This window comes from Pongo abelii, chromosome 6, assembly GCF_028885655.2.
Source record: "Pongo abelii isolate AG06213 chromosome 6, NHGRI_mPonAbe1-v2.0_pri, whole genome shotgun sequence".
Classification (NCBI taxonomy): Eukaryota; Metazoa; Chordata; class Mammalia; order Primates; family Hominidae; genus Pongo; species Pongo abelii.
Genome location: NC_071991.2, coordinates 114569250 through 114592751, shown reverse-complemented (window position 1 = coordinate 114592751; position 23502 = coordinate 114569250). Strand labels below are relative to the sequence as shown.

Below are 23502 nucleotides of genomic sequence, written 5' to 3'. Positions count from 1 at the left end.
TTCCTTTCTTTTGGGTAAATACCTACCAGTGAGATTGCTGGATCATATGTTAAAGTTTTTTGAGGAACCTCCAAACCATTCTCCATAGTGGTTTTACTAATTTTCATTCCAACTGATAGAATACAAGAGTTCCCTTTTCTCCACATCCTTGCCAGCATTTGTTACTGCCTGTCTTTTGGAAAAAAGCCATTTTAACTGGGGTGAGATGATATCTCATTGTAATTTTTATTTGCATTTCACTGGTGATCAGTGATGCTGCGCACTTTTTCATATGCCTGTTTGCCGTTTGTATGTCTTCTTTTGAGAAATGTCTATTCAAATCTTTGCCCATTTTTAAATCAGAATAGATTTTTTCATATAGAGTTAAGCTCCATACATATTATGGTTATTAATTTTTTGTCAGATGAATAGTTTGTAAATATTTTCTCCCATTCTGTGGGTTATCTCATCTCTTCACTTTGTTGCTTCCTTTGCTCTGCAGAAGCCTTGTAACTTGATGTGATCCCATTTGTCCATTTTTGCTTTGGTTGCCTATGCTTGTGGGGTATTGCTCAAGAAATTTTTGACCAGACCAAACTCCTGGAGATTTTCCCCAGTGTTTTCTTGGAGTAGTTTCATAGTTTGAGGTCTTAGATTTAAGTATGTAATTTAAGTAATTTAAGTAAGTATTTAAGTATGTAATCCATTTTTATTTGATTAATTTAAGTAATTTAAGTATGTAATTTAAGTAATTTAAGTAAGTATTTAAGTATTTAATTTAAGTAATTAAGTATGTAATTTAAGTAATTTAAGTAAGTATTTAAGTATGTAATCCATTTTTATTTGATTCTTGTATATGGCAAGAGATAGGGGTCTAGTTTCATTCTTTTGCATATGCTTATACAGTTTCCCAGTACCAATTATTGAATAGACTGTCTTTTCCCCAGTGTATGCTCCTGGAACCTTGTCAAAAATGAGTTCACTGTAGATGTGTGGATTTGTCTGTGAGTTCTCTTTTCTGGGTTTTCTGTTCCGTTGGTCTATGTGTCTGTTTTTATGCCAGTATCATGCTGTTTTGGTTACTATAGCTCTGTTGAGTAATTTGAAGTCAGGTAATGTGATTCCTCCAGTTTTGTTCTGTTTGCTCAGGATAGCCTTGGCTATTTTGGGTCTTTTGTGATTCCACATCAATTTTAGGATTCTTCCAATCTGTAAACATGGAATATCTTTCCATTTTTTGGTGACTTGTTCAATTTCATCAGTGTTTTATAGTTTTCATTGTAGAGATCTTTAACTTCTCTGGTTAATTCCTAGGTACTTTTTTATGGCTATTTTAAAAGGGATTACTTTTTTGAATTCTTTTTCAGATTGTTCACTGATGACGTATAGAAATGCTATTGATTTTTGTATGCTGCAATTTTACTGAATTTATCAGTTCTAATAGTTTTTTGGTGGGGTCTTTAGGTTTTTCCAAATATAAGATCATATCCTCTACAAACAAGGATTATTTGACTTCTTCCTTTCCTATGTGGATGCCCTTACTTTCTTTCTTTTGCCTGATTGCTCTAAGACTTCCAGTACTATTTTGAATAACAGTGGTGAAAGTGGGCATCTTTGTCATGTTCCAGATCTAAGAGAAAAGGCTTTCAGTTTTTCTCCATTCAGTTTGACACTATCGGTCGGTCTGTTGTATGTGGCTTTTATTATGTTGAGGTATGTTCTTTCCATACCAAGATTTTTAGAGTTTTTGTAATAAAGGGATATTGAATTTTATCAAATGCTCTTTCAGCATCAATTGAAATGATCATATGCTTTTTGTCCTTCGTTCTGTTGATATGATGTATCACATTGATTGATTTGCCTATGTTGAACCATCTTTGCATCCCTGGGATAAATTCCACTTGGTCATGATGAGTGAGCTTTTAATATATCATTGAATTTGGTTGCTGGTTTATTGAGGATATTTGCAGCAATATTTGTAAGAGATATTAGCCTGTAGTTTTCTTTTTTGATGTGTTTCTGTCTGGTTTTGGTATCGGGGTAATACTGGCCTCACAGAATTAGTTTAGAAGTATTCTCTCTTTGTCCATTTTTTGGAGCAGTTTGAGTAGGATTGGTATTAGTTCTTCTTTAAATGTTTGGTAGATTTCAGCAGTGATGCTATTGGGTCCCAGGATTTTCCTTACTGGGAGACTTCTCATTACGGCTTCCATCTCTTTACTTGTTATTGGTCTGTTCAGGTTTCGGATTTCTTCATGGCTCAATCTTGGTAGGCTGTATGTGTCTAGGAATTTATTCATTTCTTCCAGATTTTCCAATTTATTGGAACGTAGTTGCTCATAGTAGCCACTAATGATCATTAAATTTCTATGGTATCAGCTGTAATGTCTCTTATTTTATTTATTCATCTATTTTATTTATTTGGGTCCTCTATTTTTCTTAGTCTGGCTAAAGTTTTGTCAATTTTGTTTATCTTTTCAATAAACCAACTTTTGTTTCATTGATCTTTTGTATTGTTTTCTTTCAAATCCACTTATTTCTGCTCTGTTTCTTATTATTTCTTTTCTTCTTCTAATTTTGAGTTTGGTTTGCTTTAGCTTTTCTAGTTCTCTAAGATGCATCATTGGGTTATTTATTTGAATTTTTATTCATTTTTGATGTAGGCACTTGTAGCTATAAATTTCCCTCTTAGTACTGCTTTTGCTGTATTCCATAGGTTTTGATATGTTGTGTTTTCATTATTATTTGTTTCTATAAATTTTTCAACTTCCTTAATTTCTTCACTGACCCACTGGGCATTCAGGAGCATATTGTTTAATTTCCAAGTGTCTATATAGTCCAAAATTCCTTTTATTATTGATTTCTAGTTTTATTCCATTGTGGTCAGAGAAGATGCTTGATATTACTTCCATTTTTTTCAATGTTTTAAGGCTTGCTTTGTGACCTAACATATGGTCTATTATTAAGAATGATCCATGTACTGAGGAGAAAAATGTATATTCTGCAGACATTGGATGAAATGTTCTGTAAATATCTATTAGATTCATTTGTTCTACAGTGCAAATTAAGTCCAATGTTTCTTTGTTGATTTTCTGTGTGGGAGATTTGTCCAATGCTGAAAGTGGGGTGTTGAAGTCTCTAGCTATTATTATATTGGGTTATATCTATCTCTCTCTTTAGCTCTAATAATATTTGCTTTATATATCTGGGTAATATGGTAGATTTCAGCAGCAATGCTATTAATATATATTGTAAATACATATGCACGTGTTAGGTGCATATATATTTACAATCATTATGTCCTCTTGCTGAATTAATCGCTTTATCATCATATAATGATCTTGTCTCTTCTTACAGTTTTTGTCTTGAAATCTATTTTTGTCTGATATAAGTATGGCTACTCCTGCTCTATTTTGGTTTCCATTGGTATGGAATATCTTTTTCCATTCTTTTATTTTCAGTCTATGTGTATCTTTATAGGTGAAGTGTGTTTCTTGTAGACAACAGATCATTGGGTCTTGTTTTTTTCAGCCACTCTATGTCTATTGATTGGATAATTTAGTCCATTTACATTCAATGTTATTATTGATATGTTATTATTGATATTACCCTTGCAATTTCATTATTTGTTTTCTGGTTGTTTTACAGTCTTCTCTTCCTTCTTTCCTGCCTGTCTTCCTTTCAGTGAAGGTGATTTTCTCTAGTGGTATGCTTTAATTTCTTGCTTTTTATTTTTTGTGTATTGTTGTATGTTTTTCTATTTGAAGTTACCATAAGGCTTGCCAATACTATCTTATAGCCCGTTGTCCATTATTTTAAATTGATGACAACTTAACACTGATTGCATTAAAAAAAACCCTGCCTTTTAACTTTTAGTTGTTTCTTTATGTCTTATTGTACTGTCTAGGCCTTGAAAAGTAGTTGTCATTATTAGTTTCCATTAGTTCATCATTTAATCTTTCTACAGAAGTCAAGAGAAGTTTACATACCACAATTATATGTCATACTATTCTTTGTGTTTCTGTGTGCTTGCTATTACCAGTGAGTTTTGTACCTTTAGGTGATTTCTTCTTGCTCATTAACATCCTTTTTTTCACAGAGTGAAGAACCCCCTTTAGCATTTCTTGTAGGACAGGTCTGGTGTTGGTGATATCTCTCAGCTTGTGTTTGTCTGGGAAGGTCTTTATTTCTCCTTCATGCTTAAAGGATATTTTCGCTAGATATACTATTTAGGATAAAAGTTTTGTTCCTTCAGCACTTTAAATATGTTGTGCCATGCTCTCCTGGCCTATAAGATTTTCACTGAAAAGTCTGCTGCCAAACATATTGGAGCTCCATTATACGTAATTCACTTATTTTCTCTTGCTGCTTTTAGGATCCTTTTTCATCCTTTACCTTTGGGAGTTTGATTATTAAATGCCTTGAGCTAATCTTCTTTGGGTTAAATCTGCTTGGTGTTCTATAACTTTATTGTACTTGAATGTTGATATGTTTCTCTAGGTTTCAGAAAATCTCTGATATTATCTAATTGAATAAACTTTCTACTTCTCTTTCTCTACCTCATCTTTAAGGCCATTAACTCTTAGATTTGCCCTTTTGAAGCTATTTTCTAGATCCTATAGGCATGCTTCTTTTTTTATATTCTATTTTTCTTTTGTCTCCTCTGACTGTGTATTTTCAAATAACCTGTCTTCAGGCTCACTCATTCTTTCTTCTGCTTTATCCTTTTTGCTATTAAGAGACTCTGATGCATTCTTCAGCATGTCGATTGTATTTTTCAACTCTAAATTTTCTTGATTCTTTTTAATTATTTCAATCTCTTTTTAAATTTATCTGATACAATTCTGAATTCCTTCTCTGTGCTATCTTGAATTTCTTTGAGTTTCCTCTAAACAGCCCTTTTGAATTGTCTCAAAGGTTACATGTCTGCTTCTAGGCACTAGGATTGGTCCCTAGTGCCTTATTTAGTTCATTTGGTGAGGTCATGTTTTCTAGGATGTTGTTGATGCTTACAGATGTTTATATATGTTTCCTGGATGTTGTTTATAGATGTTTCCTGGATGTTGCTGATGCTTATAGATGCATAAATAAGGCACTAGAATTGGTTTCTAGTGTCTTATTTAGTTCATTTGGTGAGGTCATGTTTTCCTGGATGTTGTTGATGCTTATAGATGTTTGTCAGCATTTGGGTATTGAAGAGTTAGGTATATTTATTGCAGTCCTCATTGTCTGGGCTTGTTTATGCCTGTCGTTGTGAAGGCTTTCCAGGTATTTTGAGGGAATTGGGCCCAAAGCCCAATAATGCTGTGGTTTTTGCAGACTCATAGAGGTACCACCTTGGTGGTCTTGGATAAGATCTGGAAGAAGTGTCTGGATTACCAGGCAGAGACTCTTAGTCTTTTCCCTTTCTCCCAAACAAATGGAATATCTCTCTCTGTGCTGAGCCACCTGGAACTGGGAATGTGGTGATATAAGCATCCCTGTGGCCACCACCACTGGGACTGTGTGGGGTCAGATGAAGCCAGCACAGCCGTTCATCCTTGCCTAAGGCCTTTCCCTTCAGAGTGGTGAGTTCTCCCAGGCTGTGGGCAAGTCCAGAGATGCTGTCTGGGAGCTAGGGATTGCAGTCAAAAAACCTTGGCAATTTACCTGATGTTCTATTGTACTGTGGCTAAGCTGGCACTCAAACCATAATACAAAGTTCTTCCCACCTTTCTCTCCTCTCTCTATAGACAGAGGAGACTCTCCCTGTGGCCACTAGCACCATCGGTCCCCAGGGGGTTCTGGCCAGGCCACTGTGATGTTTAAAGCCCAAGGACTCTTCCACCCAGCTTGTGGTGAATGTTGCCAGGTCTGGGACTTCTCCTTCAGGTCAGCAAGCTCCTCCTCTGACCCAGGGGAGGTCTATAAATGCTGCCCAAGAGCCTAGGCCTGGACTCAGGGACCCCTGCTTGTTGCTCTGCCCCCGCTGTGACTGAGCTGTTGCCTAGGGTGCAAAACAAAGTCCCCTTTACCTTCCCCATCTGCTTTTCTCAAACAGAAAGAGTCTTTCACCATTCCCACCACAGTCAAGAATGTGTTGAGTCACACAGCCAGCACGTCTCACAGCCCAAGGCCCATGGCATTCTCCCAGGTTATCACTGGTGGTTACTCAGGGCCCAAGGGCTCTTTAGCCAGCAGGTGATGAATCCTACCAGGACTGGTCCTTCCCTTCAAGGCAGCAATTCCCTTGAAATATCAAGAAATATCATCCAGGAGTTAGGGCCTGGAATGGGGTGCCTCACAACTCTCCCTGGTGCCCTATCCTACTGTGGTGGAGCTGGTATCCAAGATGCAAAACAAAGTCCCTTTTACTCTTTGCTCTCCTCTCCTCTAAGCAGAAGGAAGGAGTCACTTTTGTTGCTGTGAGCTGTGCGGCCTGGGGTTGGGGAAGGGATGGCTCAAGCACTCCCTTAACTGCACCAGCTGGTGTCTTCCTAGGTCAGGTGCCACCCTAGTTCACTGGTTCTAAGCCCAGCCTAGCACTAGGAGTTGCCTAGGAATTGTAGTCCTGTGCCCTAGACAGCCTTTCTAGTATACCTAGACCCCAGGGCACTTAAGCCCACAGTGGCAAGGCTTGCCAAGAAACTCACATTCCAAAAGCTGGGATGGTGATTCGCCTCTGGCTAGGGCTGGTCCAAATGCTCCCTCCCTGTGCGGGCACTGGCTGAGCCCAGCATGGCTTTATTCTCTGCTGTGACAGGGCACCACTGAGTTGAATGTAAAGTTCCCCATTCGCCGTGCTCTTCCCTCCCCAAAGTGCACAAATTCTCTCCCTGCACCACACTGGCTTCTGCTGGGGGACGAGGGAGGGGTGGCATCGGCAATTCAAGACTGCCTTCCTCAATGTCTCTTTCCACAATACGAAGTTAAAATCAGGTACTGTGATTGCTCACCTGATTTTCGGTTCTTGTGATGGTGCTTTTCTGTGTGAAGATAGTTGTTAAAATTCGGTATTCCAGTGAGGGGGACGAACGGCACAGGCTTCTATTCTACCATCTTCCTCTGCCCTCATATAGTTTTTGATGTTCAGGATTGGCAACTGAACAGTAGAGATAAACAGACCTAGTTTAAATCCCATCTCTACCACTTACTAAAATATGTTATTTAAACTTTCTAGGGCAAAGTGTTCTCATCTATAAATTGGAGATAATAATATTATCTACTCTATTCGCTGTTGTGAGGATTAAATGAGATATTGGCCATAAAATATTTAACATAGTGCACGGCTGATAGTATATACTTACTTTTTAAAGAAAACATATAAGCCAGGCATGGTGGCTCACATCTGTAATTCCTGTGCTGTGAAAAGCTGAGGTAGGAGGATCACCTAAACCTAGGAGTTTAAGGTTACAGTGAGCTACAAGAGTGCCACTGCACTATTATAGCTTGGCCAACAGAGCAAGATCTTGTCTACAAAAGGAAAGATAAAAGAAAACATACATACAATGGAATATTATTCAGCCATAAAAAGGAATCAGGTTCTGATACATGCTACAATATGGATGAACCTTGAAAACATGCTAAGTGACACAGATCAGACATGAAAGGATGAATATTATATGATTCCACCTATAGGAGTACCTACAACAGGCAAATTCATAGAGACAGAGAGAGTAGAGGTTACCAGGGGATGAGGGGTAAAGTGGAATGGGGAGTTTCTGTTCAATAGATACAAAGTTTCTGTTTGGCATGGTGAAAAAGTTCTGGAAATGGATGACACTGATGGCTGTACAATATTGTGAATATACTTAATACCACTGAAATATATTTAATGCCACTAGAATTGTTATAATGGTAAATTTTATGTTATGTATATTTCACTACAATAAAGATAAAATTAAAAATGTTTTAAATGTGCCATCAATACCTAATTTATTGAGAGTTTTTAGCATGAAGCGTTGTTGAATTTTGTCAAAGGCCTTTTCTGCATCTATTGAGATAATCATGTGGTTTTTGTCTTTGGTTCTGTTTATATGCTGGATTACACTTATTGATTTGCATATATTGAACCAGCCTTGCATCCCAGGGATGAAGCCCACTTGATCATGGTGGATAAGCTTTTTGATATGCTGCTGGATTCTGTTTGCCAGTATTTTATTGAGGATTTTTGCATCAATGTTCATCAAGGATATTGATCTAAAATTCTCTTTTTTGGTTGTGTCTCTGCCCGGCTTTGGTATCAGGACGATGCTGGCCTCATAAAATGAGTTAGGGAGGATTCCCTCTTTTTCTATTGATTGGAATAGTTTCAGAAGGAATGGTACCAGTTCCTCCTTGTACCTCTGGTAGAATTCGGCTGTGAATCCATCTGGTTCTGGACTCTTTTTGGTTGGTAAGCTATTGATTATTGCCACAATTTCAGAGCCTGTTATTGGTCTATTCAGAGATTCAACTTCTTCCTGGTTTAGTCTTCGGAGGGTGTACGTGTCGAGGAATTTATCCATTTCTTCTAGATTTTCTAGTTTATTTGCATAGAGGTGTTTGTAGTATTCTCGGATGGTAGGTTGTATTTCTGCGGGATCGGTGGTGATATCCCCTTTTTCATTTTTTATTGCGTCTATTTGGTTCTTCTCCCTTTTCTTCTTTATTAGTCTTGCTAGCAGTCTATCAATTTTGTTGATCCTTTCAAAAAACCAGCTCCTGCATTCACTGATTTTTTGAAGGGTTTTTTGTGTCGCTATTTCCTTCAGTTCTGCTCTGATTTTAGTTATTTCTTGCCTTCTGCTAGCTTTTGAATGTGTTTGCTCTTGCTTTTCTAGTTCTTTTAATTGTGATGTTAGGGTGTCAATTTTGGATCTTTCCTGCTTTGTCTTGTGGGCATTTACTGCTATAAATTTCCCTCTACACACTGCTTTGAATGTGTCCCAGAGATCCTGGTATGTTGTGTCTTTGTTCTCATTGGTTTCAAAGAACATCTTTATTTCTGCCTTCATTTCGTTATGTACCCAGTAGTCATTCAGGAGCAGGTTGCTCAGTTTCCATGTAGTTCAGCGGTTTTGAGTGAGTTTCTTAATCCTGAGTTCTAGTTTGATTGCACTGTGGTCTGAGAGACAGTTTGTTATAATTTCTGTTCTTTTACATTTGCTGAGGAGAGCTTTATTTCCAACTATGTGGTCAATTTTGGAATAGGTGTGGCGTGGTGCTGAAAAAAATGTATATTCTGTTGATTTGGGGTGGAGAGTTCTGTAGACGTCTATTAGGTCCGCTTGGTGCATAATGAGAGCTATTTATGACAAACCCACAGCCAATATCATACTGAATGAGAAAAAACTGGGAGCATTCCCTTTGAAAACTGGCACAAGACAGGGATGTCCTCTCTCACCACTCCTATTCAACATAGTGTTGGAAGTTCTGGCCAGGGCAATTAGGCAGGAGAAGGAAATAATGGGTATTCAATTAGAAAAAGAGGAAGTCAAATTGTCCCTGTTTGCAGATTACATGATTGTATATCTAGAAAACCCCATTGTCTCAGCCCAAAATCTCCTTAAGCTGATAAGCAACTTCAGCAAAGTCTCAGGATACAAAATCAATGTACAAAAATCACGAGCATTCTTATACACCAATAACAGACAAACAGAGAGCCAAATCATGAGTGAACTCCCATTCACAATTGCTTCAAAGAGAATAAAATACCTAGGAATCCAACTTACAAGAGACGTGAAGGACCTCTTCAAGGAGAACTACAAACCACTGCTCAAGGAAATAAAAGAGGATACAAACAAATGGAAGAACATTCCATGCTCATGGGTAGGAAGAATCAATATCGTGAAAATGGCCATACTGCCCAAGGTAATTGATAGATTCAATGCCATCCATATCAAGCTACCAATGACTTTCTTCACAGAATTGGAAAAAACTACTTTAAAGTTCATATGGAACCAAAAAAGAGCCTGCATCGCCAAGTCAATCCTAAGCCAAAAGAACAAAGCTGGAGGCATCACGCTACCTGACTTCAAACTATACTACAAGGCTACAGTAACCAAAACAGCATGGTACTGGTACCAAAACAGAGATATAGATCAATGGAACAGAACAGAGCCCTCAGAAATAATGCCACATATCTACAACTATCTGATCTTTGACAAACCTGACAAAAACAAGCAATGGGGAAAGGATTCCCTATTTAATAAATGGTGCTGGGAAAACTGGCTAGCCATATGTAGAAAGATGAAACTGGATCCCTTCCTTACACCTTATACAAAAATTAATTCAAGATGGATTAAAGACTTAAACGTTAGACCTAAAACCATAAAAACCCTAGAAGAAAACCTAGGCAATACCATTCAGGACATAGGCACGGGCAAGGACTTCATGTCTAAAACACCAAAAGCAATGGCAACAAAAGCCAAAATTGACAAATGAGATCTAATTAAACTAAAGAGCTTCTGCACAGCAAAAGAAACTACCATCAGAGTGAACAGGCAACCTAAAAAATGGGAGAAAATGTTTGCAACCTACTCATCTGACAAAGGGCTAATATCCAGAATCTACAATGAACTCAAACAAATTTACAAGAAAAAACCAAACAACCCCATCAAAAAGTGGGCGAAGGACATGAACAGACACTTCTCAAAAGAAGACATTTATGCAGCCAAAAGACACATGAAAAAATGCTCATCATCACTGGCCATCAGAGAAATGCAAATCAAAACCACAATGAGATACCATCTCACACCAGTTACAATGGCAATCATTCAAAAGTCAGGAAACAACAGGTGCTGGAGAGGATGTGGAGAAATAGGAACACTTTTACACTGTTGGTGGGACTGTAAACTAGTTCAACCATTGTGGAAGTCAGTGTGGCGATTCCTCAGGGATCTAGAACTAGAAATACCATTTGACCCAGCCATCCCATTACTGGGTATATACCCAAAGGACTATAAATCATGCTGCTATAAAGACACATGCACACGTATGTTTATTGCAGCACTATTCACAATAGCAAAGACTTGGAACCAACCCAAATGTCCAACAATGATAGACTGGATTAACAAAATGTGGCACATATACACCATGGAATACTATGCAGCCATAAAAAATGATGAGTTCATGTCCTTTGTAGGGACATGGATGAAATTGGAAATCATCATTCTCAGTAAACTATCACAAGAACAAAAAACCAAACACCGCATATTCTCACTCATAGGTGGGAAATGAACAATGAGAACACATGGACACAGGAAGGGGAATATCACACTCTGGGGACTGTTGTGGGGTGGGGGAAGGGGGGAGGGATAGCATTAGGACATATACCTAATGCTAAATGACGAGTGAATGGGTGCAGTATACCAGCATGGCACATGTATACATATGTAACTAACCTGCACATTATGCACATGTACCCTAAAACTTAAAGTATAATAATAATAAAATAAAAAAATAAATAAATAAATAAAATAAAACTTGATTATGAAAAAAAAATATTTTAAATGTGAACCATCATTTTTAACTTCCAAAAATCTGTAGGGAAGGTCTACACTCTCATAAGATCATGTCCCCACAATTATAATTTGTATTATTTCTAGTCATACACCTTATCTTATACTTAGCCATACGAAAGTTCAACTCTCTTCTTTCTGTTCTCTCTCCTGGCATCTCAGACTTTTAAAACCTCTTTGTTAATTTTTTTTACATATAAAAATCACTTGTTTAACACAATTGTGAACTCAGAGATTTAATATAAGTGCTCGATCTGTAAACATTTTAGATTAATGTCAGTACCTCTTACTGAGGAAGCCAACTACCAGTTTTCTTTTTTAAAAAGCAACTGTTCCAATTCTTCATTCCTGGTTTCTTAGTCAATTTCTAGATAAAATAAAGCATTTCCTCCAATCTTACAGTGTATCTTTTTAAGACACAGTTTGCAGGGGTTGTGTGTGTGCTAGGATGTGTGTGGGGATGATAGGGCACAGCAGGGAAAAAGGGAGACTTTGTCAAAGGTAGTTTTTCTAATGTTAATAAGTTACATCTAATTGTTCCTCTTTTTTTTTCAAATAGCTATTTATCATTTTATTAAACCAAACCTGATCGGTTGGCATGATTTCCCATTACGTAAATCATACTGTTCACCTCCAAATAGACTGTGTTTGTCTAAATGTTCAACAATTATATCATTCATTACAAATTCTATCCGCTTCCCCGACCTTGAAGTAAAAATGGGCAATCTGTAATCAACAAGGACCTCCACTGGAATGCCTTGTGTGGATTGATTACACAGAAGTTATTTGTAATGATAAGATATACATTTCAGTCAGCCAATGGTAGAATATTAATGTGTGCTTGGAAAAATATTTGTGAATATCATCTTGCTAAATAATTTTATTTCTTAATCTTCTTTTGTGTTTCCAATTTCTACCCAGACATTTTATAGTACATTCTTATTACTGTAGAGTATATATTTTTAATCCTGGATGTACATGTAATTTGTTTCACAAAAACTACATATTACTTCCAGTACTTAAAGAGCTCCTGAGAAGCTAGAGGTAAAACCCATAATACTCTGGAATAGAGAAAATACATGCTCTTTCATGGAACCTAGTATTCTGTTATCAAACAGTATTCAAATTTTCTAATTTTGCAATTTTTACTATCAGAAAAAAATGTGAAGCATTAAACTTAATTCTATCCAAAGATATACAATCTAAAATTTCCACTAGAAATCCTTGGGCCAGAAGTTCACAAGACTGATTACAAATATTTATCTACATTCAACTTCAGAATACTGTCCATGAAAAGAATAGAGTGTAAGAACAACCGAACCTGATCACAAGATGCATTCATCATACAGATTTACTGTATTGTACTATCAATTTACGTGAGCAATTGAGACACTTCATAGTAAGGAAAGAAATAACTGAGTAAATCCTCTTGGTCTTATAAAAAAAAAAGAGGGCAGTGTACTGTGGTAGCTAAAAAATTGGATTATGGGTCTGGTTTAAGTCAGGTTTCCTGGGAAAGCATGAGATGAGTTTTCTTGTCCAAGTGATTTACTGGGCTGTACTCTCAAAAGAAGAAAAGTGAAGGAAGTAGGATAGGTCAGGAGAGGCAAGAATGTGGCTCAGTTAGAGACTAGTTTCAGTTTGATCCCACAGGAATGCTCTGGAGCACAAACTGCACCACAGAATTAGCCCTACCTTGAAGTAAGTGGCTAGCCCTTCGTAACTCTCTATCATTGAGTCATTGGTCAGGATCTGCTGGTAGGAATTGGAAGAAACATAGTCTCTCAGAAGAAAGTAATTCTCTGAATTATCAGCCCACAGTCACATGAGCTGGAGGATGAAATGGACAGCAGGGTAAGGTAGATATAGCCGCACATCATCTTCTACAGAGTTTCATTGTTCTGGCTTTTAATCACCACATAGCTATCACCTATGTGACACCTGGCAAGTATTTAAGTTCTCTGCTCTTGGGTTCCCTATCTATAAAATTGAGGAGAATAACCCTTGTTTCTCAAGGTTATTTCAAGGATAAAAGGAAAATAATGCATATACAGCACTAAGGCTGGTGCTGATAAATGTGCTCAGTAAATAGATGCTTTAAAAAATGCTAAATGGCTAGAAGGCAAGAATGATTTAATGAATGATATGGTTTCTTTCAATAAGACATTGTCCTTGGCAAAACTCCACAAGTAAGGAAATATTTTTGGGTCCCCTTCCAGCAGAGCATGACACAATAAAGACATTGTTGCCTATTTTTACAGATGTCTGTGCAATTGCCTAGTCTCCAGCAACTCAGTGGTGGTACTTAGTGAAAAAGCCCAAGTGGTGGGGTGAGTATGTGATTCTCATGAGAGCAGCAGCCATGCCAAGAAGATATGGAAGAACTTGCAGAAGTCATATCACTTAGCATAAGGGAACTAGAATGGAAAGAAAGAAAAAAATGGTTGAACCCTTGCAGTAGCCGACCAAACTTGTTTGTGAGGATATGAGACACTTGGTGGTGGTGGTTGGGCAGGCAGTAGAGGGTTAATACACAAGACTCAGATCCTACAACAGTAAAGAGGGTTGGTGGTGAGCTAAAGGAGAATAGCAATAGGTACCTAAGGACCACGGCTTTGTCATTTTTATTCACGTGATGTATATTAGACTAGCTTAAAGATACAAGTACAGGTTCAGGGGTGACATCTGTGATTGGCATTAACTTGGGCCAGCTTGCCTAGAGCACTATTCTAGGGGATTAAAATATATCAGGGAATAAAACACAAATGCCTGCTACCTGAGCTTATACTTAGCAGAAAATAAACATAATATATAAGCAAATAATACACTGTAATATGTTTGAAAGTTGTAACCACTATGAATTTTGAAAGTATGTAGAGTAGGGTAAGGCGTGCTGGAGAGTGAAGGTGGTAACCACTATGAATTCTGAAAGTATACAGAGTAGGGTAAGGCATGCCAGAGGGTAAAGGAGCACTTTGCTGTGTTAAATAGGATGGGCATGATAGGCCTTACCGAGAAGGTAAGAGTTAAGCAGACACATGGAGAAGGTAAACCAATTAGTCTAGTGAAGATCACCAGGAGAGCATTTCAGAGAGAAGGAACAGCTACACCAAAGGACTTAAAATAGGAGAGAATCTAGCATGTTTAAGGAAAAGAGAAAGAGGAGTGAGCAAGGTGGAGAATGGTATGAAATGAGGTCACAAGGGTAACAAGAAGAAGAGGAATAAGTGAAATAGGGGTATTAAAAGTAGAGGAATGCTTTGCATGGTTGTTGCCGACCCTCCTTTTGCGGCCTGGCTCCTGCTCTCCATACCTGCCAGATTGGAAGAAGCCACCACTGTTCACTTCGAGTGTCATCTATTGCCTGCAATTACCTTTTGTTGTGCCTTTCCTGAAACAAACTTAGCACTCTCTCCCCCACCTCCTAGTGCTAACTCCTACTTAACTTTGGAATATTCTTAGGATTTTCCTACAACTAGGATATTTTTCTTCTTAGCCTTTTCACCTCACCCCTTTCTACCTCACCTTCACCACCATGACCACCACCACCCTCGCACCCTCCCCTGATCCAAGAGGCTTTTTTTTTTTAAGAGACAGGATCTAGCTCTGTCACTCAGGCTGGAGTGCAGTGGCACAATCATAGCTTACTGTAACCTCGAACTCCAGAGCTAAAGTGATCCTTCTGCCTCAGCCTCCCAGTGGGCTGAGATTACAGACGTGAGCCACCGCATCCAGCCCCAAGAGTCTTCTTCTGCTGTATGCATTCCCATGCTACTGAGTGGATCCTGCCATCCGACTCTTAAGGCCATTCCCATTAAAATGTAATTAAGCTTAACAAGGCTTTTATGTTTCTTATAAGTATCTTCGACCAGCACATAACAACTCAGCTTTGTTATCTAAAAAAATAGAGAATTTTATGGAATGACTATATTCTGAAAGACAATGTTTAAAGCACAGTAAAGACATTTACAACACAATATTCCTTCTTTGTCTTTCTCAAAGCCTAGTTTGGTGTCAAGAAATATTTGTTGAACAACTGTGGAACAAAAGAGACCTGGTTGCAAATCCAAGCCAAACATAGTGATTCTTGGCAAGGTAATCAAACTTCCTGAACCTGTTAGGCTGCAAAATCAGCCTAACACGTAATTCTCAGGGTGATTTTCAGACTTAAATAAAATAGCATGAAAAGGTCCCACATTTTATAGGTGCTTAATGATCATTCCATTTCCATCTTAAATATGCTTTCCTCTTCGTGTTGCTGCTTTCAGTTTACCTTGCTCACAATACTCAGCAAGAACCTATGAAGCTTCAGAAAATCTATTCTTTAGCTCATTACAGTTTAATAAATCACATAAGTCTGTTCAACCTGGCTACAAGAACATAAGAAAAGTGATGGCCATAAAGTCAAGTCAGAGCAAGGAGATAGCTGCTCCTCTTTCCCAAAATATAATAAATACCATTCAATTATCCCCTTTTTGAAGATGTTTGTTATCCATATAACAAATTATGACAGACATGTTTCTAAAATTTTTCTTGGATGTCAAAAACACCCTATCTATATTACTGTTTTATTTTCATGTGACAATTCCAAACATGGTTTTAAACCAAATACATGCAGGTTATAATTAGCTTAAATTACTGTGTACATATAAATAAACATAAACTATTCTAAATAAAAATGATATGTGCCAGAGGTCATTTTCTTCAGATTCATAAAAACTGTTTTAAGAGCATTCCATGGCAGCAATAACTGCATAAATCTATTTTCTAGAGTTAAGCTGACATTTTCTACAACCTTGAAACACTGAAAAATGAAAGCTATTTTGACATGGTAGTAAACAATCAAGTCTACTAAAGAGAAATAATCATCTCATTTTGTTTATTTATAAAACATTGTAGAAATGTTAAAATTGGTGCCTCACTTCCTGGTAGACCCTCGCTATCTAACAATTCCTGGGTGTGTAGAGGCAAGTGACCTCAGGCCAAGCCCTGCAGGTCAGACTCCATCATGGGTCCCAGAATGGGTGGAAGTGGCTTCTCCAATCTTGGCTGTTAGGAAGGCTGCAGGCAGAACTTCTAGGCCTATGAGTGAACAGCTAGTGGCACAAGGCTGGAACTGGATGCCCTTTTCCCTTGCTCCTGCTCACCAGACCCTGTAGTTTACAGGTTTTTATTACCTACTTCCCCTTACTGTTGCCCCTGGATCCTTGGGTTCAGAACATCTCTACTGCTTTGTGCTTAGAGCAGTAAAATATAGTGCAGTGAAAAATAATGTGGAACCTTTGAATTAGAATATCTGGCTTTTCAGTTCCATTGAAGGGTCCTTGATTTAGGGCAAGTTGTTTTAATCTATCCAAACTTCAGTGCCTTCACCTGTTGATATGGTTTAGCTCTGTGTCCCCAACCACATATCATCTTGTAGCTCCCATAATTCCCACATATTGTAGAAGGGACCCTGTGGGAGATAACTGAATCATGGGGGAGGGTTTTTCCCATGCTGTTTTCATGATAGTAATAAGTCTCACAAGATCTGATGGTTTTAAAAAGGGAATTTCCCTGCATAAGCTCTTCGCCTGCTGCCATCCATGTAAGATGTGACTTGCTCCTCCTTGCCTTCCACCATGAATGTGAGGCCTCCCCAGCCATGTGGAACTGTAAGTCCATTAAACCTCTTTTTCTGCCCTGTCTCAGGTATGTCTTTATCAGCTGCATGAAAATGAACTAATACATCTGTAAAATGGAGTTTATAGCCCCACCTGTCACTGAGTTGTTTGTGATAAATTGACACAGTTCACATCTCTCCCAAAATGGAACATGCCCTTTAAGTTGGGAAAGGCATCCTATTACTGAAAGAATATCAGGAATATCATCAAATCTTGATGAATAAAAGAGATATAACACATCTCTAGAAGGATTACTTATACTATTTATACCCTGGTATTTGAAGTACTTTTTATTTAGAACAGTAGTAAAAATGGATAAAGAAAGTGAATGATGATGGAAAACCAGACCAAGGGAATTCCTTGGACTTTTTTGAATACCTTAATCAAATTGAATTGTTACAAATACAAGAATACCTTATTCCCACTGGTACTCAAAGTCTCTGAATAGGCAACTCTGATGAAGATGAGGAGCAAGATGAAAAAAACAAAGAGTGACATGAATTGCAAGAAAAAAATGTGTGAAAAGATCTAAGTAAATTGCTTATTTGGGCTACTGAAATAAATCCACTTTTTAATAGGAGCACACCATAACCCACCAAACGTCCATAGAAAAAACTGAAAATCATGAACTGAAGGCATGTTTCTAGCCTTACTATAGTGCGAAGACTACTTTCTGAGAAAGCCAATCATGTGAACACTAGGGACAAAGATGAATATACCCTTCTTCACTGAGCAGTCTACAATGGACACCTAGATATCATCCATGAGGTAACTGCACAAGGGGCAGATGTTCATGCAATGACTGTGGATAGCTGGATACCCCTGTACAACACCTGTAAGTGTAATAACACCAGAGTGGCTTCTTTCTTCCTTCCACGTGACGCAGCTATGCATGCCCAAACAAAAGGCCTCTGAACTCCGCTGCATCTTGCTTCTGGGAACAAAGATAGCAAAGATACCCTAGAACTCCTCCTGATGAACCCTTACATCAAACCAGGTCTGAAAAACAACTTGGAAGAAACAACATTTGATATCACCAAGAGGACAAGTATCTATTACTATCTCTTTAAAACTGTGGAAAGCTGTACAAATTTTTCACCTCAATCTTAACAGTTCTAGTAATTTTCATAAATTTGTGAGTACCAGTGCCTCCTTTGTGTGAGATGTAAAATATTCCCATTATGCAAAGTCAAGCCTACTTGAGGGTGGAGGGTGAGAGGAGGGTGAGGGTTGAAAACTACCTATCAGGTATGACTACACTCAATACCTAGGTGACAAAATTATCTGTATATCAAACCGCAGTGACATGCAATTTACCCATATAACAAACCTGCACACGTACCCCTGAACTAAAATAAAAGTTGAAAAATTAAAGGAAAAAAAACAGTGGGGATAGAAACAAAAAGCATAAATATAAATATTCAAGAAAAATAAAGTATAGCAAAAAATAAATTTTAAAAAATCAATGTTGCCTATTATAATATGAAAAAACTTAATAAAAAATGACTTAATTTTATTATAAGAAACAAAACAATAGATTAATTTCAACAGAAAAATACTTGACATGAATCGTATCTGTGAGTTTTAATTTCAAAAAATAACAACAAAATGTACATTACTTCCTGAATATAATTTATAATTACTCACGGTAATGCATTTTATAAAATAGAGCTATAAAAATGTGTCAGAATTTCTAGTAACCAAGGGAACTAGCTTTCATAAAATATGGTATCTCAGAAACCATTGTTAAGACATTAAGATACATTAAATGTTGAGTTTTAAAGTTTTAAACCTTTGCCTTGATGAGAAAATTTGTAATGTTAACATTTGTTTCAATTCTTCTGCAATTTAATTAACATTTATCCTAAAGTAAAGACACCTATACTGGCAGGTATCTAATGAAGTACAAATGGCCTGGCTCTATGTAAATCTAGGTTTAAGTCCCAGAGCTTTTTGAAACAAGCTTGATCTCGTATTCCCAATTATCAAATGCAAATAATCACATCTACCTCTCTCTATTTCTCAAAGGATTTACAGGGAAATCAGAAGTATATAATATGTATGAAAATACTTAGAATTGTTTGAAAGGGTGACTTTACAAATTCGAATTAACCATGTGGTTTATTATTATTGGTATAATTAGAAAGAATAAGAGCAATAGCACACATTTATTTAGTTTTATCATTAGGTAATGTATTGCCTATTATAATAAATGTATCATTCATCAGAATGTAAGGAAGTTATATGGAAGATCACTCACATGAGAAGGCTCAGTGTTAAATCTGTCTGTAGCTTTATTTCTATACTATAGTAGAGTGGCTGAGAAGAGAACAGATTCTGGAGACAGAAAGACCACCTGAGTTGATTTCTGGTTCTACATTATTTAGTTGTGTGACCATGGTCAAATTTCTTAACTTCTCACTCTTAGTTTCTCATTTGCAAATTGATAATAAACAAAAGTACCACTTTGATAGGGTTTTCGTAAGAAAGATACGAATTTGTGGCAGTCACTGTTGGCTGCCTAATTCAAAACCCGTTCTCAACCTTCTTTTCCTTTCTCCTGTTCCTCTATAAAGGCAGAAAAAAAATGTCATACCTGATTTCCCAGCCTCCCTTGCAACTAGGGGTGCTAAGTAATAGTGCCAGCAGAGGAGACCTAAGCAGAAATCTGTTGGAGCTTCTAGGAAAGCTTTGGCTTTCCTGATAAAAAGAGACAGACGTACCCAGGTCCATCCTTTCCTTCCTTTTTTCTCGTCTTTAACACAAACATGCTTCCTGGACCTGAGAGTGACATCTTGCAACCAAGAGGATGAGGCCAAGAGAGCAATGTAGATGCTATGAGAAACCATTGTGCCACTGAACCAATGCCAGTTTCCAGACTCCTTTTAACATGAAAAGCAATGAACCATAGGTTTTTAAGTGACCAATATTAAATACTGTCACTTGTAGCTAAGAGTATTCCTTAACTGAGTTAACATATTTTGTAAAATGCTTGGAATTGTTCTTAGTCATTGTAAATGCTCAATACACTTCAGCTATTAGTATTATTTTCCAGTTAATGACATTTTGATATTACAATTGATATGATACTTGAGATTACAATTGAATTTGAATAAGTGATATATATTTGTCTAATTTAGGTATTATTTCTTATAATTTCAACATAGAGCTATGTTATTTAAAATTCATTGTATTTTATACACAGGATAAATTATTCTCTCTTGTAGTATCTAATCTGTCTAAAAGCCCATTTTTTGCTATCTACTTTAATTCAAGAGCCCATTAAATCTGTTGAGTTCTTTTTGGTTTTCATCAATATATTAGAATTTTAAACTGTTCTATAGTGAAGAAAGTTTTGGAAATGATGTTCTAAAATTTCATTAGTTATCTTTTAATCCATTTTTTAAAACTTATAATTTTGCAATGTTTTTAACACTAAAATGTTCATGCATTTATGTGTTATTGCTCTTCCCCAGCAGTCTATTAGGACTACAGTTTACAAAATTATAATGTTTTGTTGGAGTAAAGGTTAGCATAGTCTTAAAACACTCTTCTACCATACCTATATGCAAGGTAGTAGGGTATACATTAAAAATCTAGGAAGAAAAAAAAATGAGATAAAAGTAAATAAGTTCCCTAGTTATTCAAACAATAAACAGACATAAAATCAAAGAAAATTATTCCAGGAAACAAATCATTCAAATTGTGAATCTATATCTCACTCTCTACTTACATTCATTTTAGAGTTTAATTAGCACTCTTTACATTATGAAGTCCAAACTGATACTCTTAATTTCAATATTTGACCTCCTCCCCCACACAAATATTCCCTACTTTTCCACCCACTTTCCCCCAACGAAGTAAATGCAACAATTCACCCAACTGCTCAGGCCTAAAATTTGGATGTCATCCCTGACCCCCCTTTCCCTATCATCCCACTTCCAATCTATCAGTGAATCTTAATTGCTATCTCTACAAAATGTATAAATCCTGAATCTGACATCTAGCCACCTCCATAGATAACTGCTAGAGACCCAGTCTCCTACATCATCCTTTCACAAACATTTTCATCCATGGACTCCATACTAGAATATTTGAAGAAACAAACATGACAAACATTTTCATTTACCACTACTTCCTTGTAGTATATTAGTTAATGCTTCTTAGCCAAAATCCATCTTCATCATTTCCTGATAAATTTTTTCCTCTTTAAGAATTTGCTTTGTTCTCTGACCTAACCATATTCCTTAAAGAAGAGAATAAATCCAGAAAAGAAGCCAGTCCTGTTTTAACAGCTTCCGTGTTCCCACTAGATTTAGAAAACTGCCCTAGACTTGTTGTCTGATATCTTTCTTCCACAATCTTTTCCAACCTTGGCTATATATTAAAATCACCAAAGGAATCTTGAGAAATATCAACTCCTGGACTCTACTCTCAAAGATTTTGACATATAGTAACTGGTTTCAACTGGGACTGGCTAAAATTATCTCCAGGGAATTCTAAGCAGCAGACAAGGTTGAGAACCTCGACTATTATAATAGACTCTTAACTGCTGTTCCTGATTCTACACTTGCTCCCATAAATACAGTCTTTTCTCCTTGTAGCTAGAGTTACCTTTTAAAATGGTAAAATCAGAGCCATGAAACTTTCTATCACAATAACAATAAAACCTCAAAGACGCCTTCTCTGAAATTCCTATTTTAATTCTGATTTGCTTCCATTATTCTCTATCTCCTTCACCTGGTTAATTTTTCTTTATAGAATTTATCATTACCTATTATTTAATTATATATTTATTAATTTATCTTGCTAGACTATAAACATTTGGAGGTCAAGGATCTTGCCTTGTCTTCCTCACAACTCTATCCCTGATGCCTAAAAAATACAGTAGCAGCATAGTAACTATTTGTGAAATCAATTAATGCTATATTAAAAAAGCAGTTGCTAATCTTTCCCCTTGACTATTTTGTGCACATGATTTCTAATAATTGAAAAAAAATTGATTTACCATTTTTATGCCTCTAAAATTATCTCCAAAAGAGACAACTAATCTCACTAGATCTCAGTCAAAATTAAGAATTCAGGATCCCAACAGAACTTTTTCAAACTATTGAAAATAAGAATTGTAAAAATATGATAACATTAACTTTAAAACAAATTCCCCACAAAATCCACCATCATCATTTGTAATATTAAAACAAACTGTATTAGCTAATAATTGCATATTGTCTGAGTGAAAGCTTGAAAGTTAAAAAAACTCAGGAACTAGGAAGAAGAGCCTAAATCTGAGTAATATTTATTACTGTGATACAGCTGGTTTCTCACTCTCTTTGTTTTACCAGTTTCCTGTCATCAGTGAACCAAGCAGAACACTGAAGTCATTAACCCAGTGTGTAGGTGGCATTCTGACCCACTCCAGGAAATCATTTTGGGGGAATTCCCAAATCTCTTCAGACAAAACCAAATTACTGATTTCTTATCTGGCCAGGAATAAAGCTTGTGACTTACCTGTAAATGAATCATAGCTCATTCTCAGTCTGATTTACTAGTCAGAAGATGAAATCTCCTTTGGAAAGGAATGTTTCCCTCTACAGAGAGTAAACCAAATGGTGGAAACAAGTATTCCCCTAGAGAGAGAGTGCTCCTGTGAGCATTATACTTTCCAAGTAACATCTGAGCACCACTATAGGGTCCAATAGTCTGGTGTTAGTTTAGAATGTTCCATATCTATGACCTTGGGCAATTTATATGATCTTCCTGTTCCTGTTTCCTCATCTATAAAATGGAGACAATGATAGTATTTACCTTAAAAAGCTATAGAGAGAATTATACAAATTAGTGAACACAAAGTGTTTAGAAAAGTGTCAAGGCACATGGAAGTGCTATTTAAGTGTTAGTAATCACTAGCCTGGTGCAGTGGCTTATGCCTATAATCCCACCACTTCAGGAGGCTGAGGCAGGAGGTTCATTTTAGACCAGAAGTTTGAGATCAGCCCGGGCAATGCAATGAGACTCCATCTCAACAAATTTTAAAAGTAGCCTGCATAGTGGCATGCACCTGTAGTCCCAGCTACTCAGGAGGCTGAGATGGGAGGATTGCTTGAGCTCAGGAGGTCGAGGCTGCAGCGAACATTGTTCACGCCACTGCATTCCAGCCTGGGCAGCAGAGTGAGACCCTGTCAAAAAACAAACAAAAATTACTAAAAGCATGGACTGCAGAGCCAGCTGTTTCCTGCCCTCCTGGATAGATAACATTGGGCAGATAACATTTCCTTTCTGTGCCTCTAATTCCTTCTGTAAAATTGAGATAGCATATACCTCAATAGGATTGTGTATTAAGTGACAATATAAGAAAAGCCCATAAAATGAGTTTATTATCA

General features: G+C 37.0%; 1 long non-coding RNA gene and 1 pseudogene across 6 annotated transcripts in view; one reads left to right on the top strand and one right to left on the bottom strand.

Annotated features, from left to right (window-relative positions):
• Positions 1-23502, bottom strand: part of LOC134761786 (uncharacterized) — a 55064-nt gene that overhangs the window by 20108 nt on the left and 11454 nt on the right. For 3 of the 6 annotated variants that reach the window (XR_010140917.1, XR_010140916.1, XR_010140915.1), the window contains 2 exons: positions 23181-23298; positions 6915-7060 (listed from right to left, as the gene is read on the bottom strand). The exons of 1 other annotated variant lie outside the window; for it this stretch is intronic. This is a non-coding gene — a long non-coding RNA (uncharacterized LOC134761786). The remainder of the gene's footprint in view (positions 1-6914; positions 7061-23180; positions 23299-23502) is intronic. 2 more of the 6 variants (XR_010140914.1, XR_010140918.1) reach the window with 1 other exon arrangement.
• On the top strand, positions 14452-18232 carry LOC100446095 (ankyrin repeat domain-containing protein 49-like; annotated as a pseudogene).